Genomic DNA, 2,576 nt, shown 5'->3' with positions numbered 1-2,576 from the left:
TCATTTATGAATAGTAGTATTTTTGTCTCTTCCTCTCTGATCCTTATAAATTTCTGTTCTTGTGTTAGTATGCTATTTAGGACAATGATATGATGTTGAATGGAAGAGACAATAGTGGCTTTGTCTTATTCCTTATTTTATTTTATTTTATTTTAAACAATAGCTTTATTTTTAAGGATTTTATTTATTTATTTGACAGAGAGAGACACAGCGAGAGAGGGAACACAGGCAGGGGGAGCGGGAGAGGGAGAAGCAGGCTTCCCGCTGAGCAGGGAGCCCAATGCGGGGCTCGATCCCAGGATCATGACCTGAGCTGAAGGCAGACGCTTAACGACTGAGCCACCCAGGCGCCCCTGTCTTATTCCTTATTTTAAGGAGAATGATTTTAATGTTTTTCCACTAAAGGTAATGTTTGCTATGAACATTTTTATTTACTTTTAATTATTATTTTTTACTATAAGCATTTTTAAAAACAGTTGGTTTTTTTCCTAAGTGGAACCCAACATGGGGCTTAAACTCACGACCTGATGAGTTGGATGTTTAACTAACTGAGCCACTCAGGTGCCCCGAAAATAGCTTTCTGTTAGATTAAATTTCTCCTCCATAATTTTTTTGCTAAGAAGTTTAGTTTTTGTTTTTGTTTTCGTCTTTGACTGGCCACGGTTTGATATTGTCCAGTGAAATGACTCTTGGTCTCAGAAAACTGCCACTTCCCGTAGTTCCAGCCCTCCGCCGTGGTCCCCTCTGAGCAGGTGAATTCCTCTGCTGAAACTTGCATACCGTAAGGAGTCAGTGTCGCCAACAGCTAGGGAAGTCAAAGATCCTAATCTATCTAGGGACAAGGTGAACAGGCAGGCTCCAGTATACTGGTTCCAAAATGTCACTTTGTTTTTTTGTTTTTTAAAGATTTTATTTATTTGACACAGAGAGAAAGAGACAGCGAGAGCAGGAACACAAGCAGGGGGAGTGGGAGAGCGAGAAGCAGGCTTTCCGCTGAGCAGGGAGCCCGATGTGGGGCTCGATCCCAGGACCCTGGGATCATGACCTGAGCCGAAGGCAGATGCTTAAGGACTGAGCCACCCAGATGCCCCCCAAAATGTCACTTTGTAGTCATGTGATAAAGTAGCAATTATAGGCATTGAGGCCAGTGCCCTTGGTAGAAAGACGCAAGATGCAACAGTCTGGAAATGCCCCTTATATTCTCATATTCTGTTCCGTGTCTGCCTTAGGTTCCACTGTGTGGCTTCACAGCCTTCCCCTCCAAAGCCATTGCTGCAGGAGATACACTTGTGTCTGTCCTCACTGACCTCGCAGTAAGTCTGAACATGCTGCTTTGCAGGAAATGTATGAGGTACCTGCAGCCCTGACTGTCCCATAATCTGACGGTTTTATCTTCAGATGTCTGTAGTGTATGTGGTTCTTGGGGGACCCAGCAACAGGTAAGTGACCAGGTTCCTAGAGACAGAGGCTCTCTCTGTACACTGGTCCCAACATCCTATGAAGAAGGGTCTTGTCCCGAGAGCCAGGGCACAGCTGTGACACGTCCAGACTCAGCCAATGCAGTGACCACCAGGGCGTGGCCAGGGAACTTCGGCCTTGGTTGTGAGGGACCATGCAAGTGCCACATCATGACCGTCCTTCCACGACAGATGCTGAAGAACTGGCTTGATTTGTGAATACAGGCTACCTTACTGATTTCTCATTCCTGTCCTCTGAACCTTTCACCACATTTCCAGTTTTCCAGTTAGAGGCCACAGCTGTCTTATCTTTTCCTCTGGAGACACACAGGTCTGAGTTCAGAGCAGCAACAACAGAGACAGTGTCCACGGGGGCTGGGCTATACTCCTGACAAGCTTTAGTTCGAATCCTCTCTTCAGTAATTCCACTGGGCCTGCTGTATTTAAAAGTGCTGTGTCTGGGGGCGCCTGGGTGACTCAGTTGGTTAGGCGACTGCCTTCGGCTCAGGTCATGATCCTGGAGTCCCTGGATCGAGTCCCCGCATCGGGCTCCCTGCTCGGCAGGGAGTCTGCTTCGTCCTCTGACCCTATCCCCTCTCATGTGTTCTCTTTCTCTCATTCTCTCTCTCTCAAATAAATAAATAAAATCTTTAAAAAAAAAAAAAAAGTGCTGTGTCTGAGTTTGCTTTGCAGTTTCCCCATCACTGCACAGAATCTACATAAAATCTTCTGAGAAAGAGCTTTTCAGGTGGTACCTGAGGAGCAGCATCCCTGTGGCTGTTGGAAGTTGTGTTCCCCCCCCAGACCAATGGGATTGATTTTCTTGGGGTGTCTGGCTGGCTCATTTGGGAGAGCATGTGACTCTTGATCTCAGGATTGTGAGTCTGGGTGTAGAGATTACTTAAAAATAAGAAAACCTTGGGCGCCTGGGTGGCTCAGTTGGTTAAGCGACTGCCTTTGGCTCAGGTCATGATCCCAGGGTCCTGGGATCGAGTCCCGCATCGGGCTCCCGGCTCAGCAGGAAGCCTGCTTCTCCCTCTCCCACTCCCCCTGCTTGTGTTCCTGCTCTCACTGTCTCTGTCTCTTTCAAATAAATAAATAAAATCTTTAAAAAAAAAA

At 46.6% G+C, this 2,576-nt stretch overlaps 1 pseudogene; it reads right to left on the bottom strand.

Annotated features, from left to right (window-relative positions):
* Window positions 1–695: 695 nt before the first annotated feature.
* LOC102750050 (WD repeat-containing protein 31-like) lies at window positions 696–2,114 on the bottom strand (annotated as a pseudogene).
* Window positions 2,115–2,576: the final 462 nt, after the last annotated feature.

This window comes from Leptonychotes weddellii, chromosome 5, assembly GCF_054177405.1.
Source record: "Leptonychotes weddellii isolate Sample4059 chromosome 5, ASM5417740v2, whole genome shotgun sequence".
NCBI classification, from domain to species: domain Eukaryota; kingdom Metazoa; phylum Chordata; class Mammalia; order Carnivora; family Phocidae; genus Leptonychotes; species Leptonychotes weddellii.
This window is presented reverse-complemented; position numbering and strand designations above follow the sequence as displayed.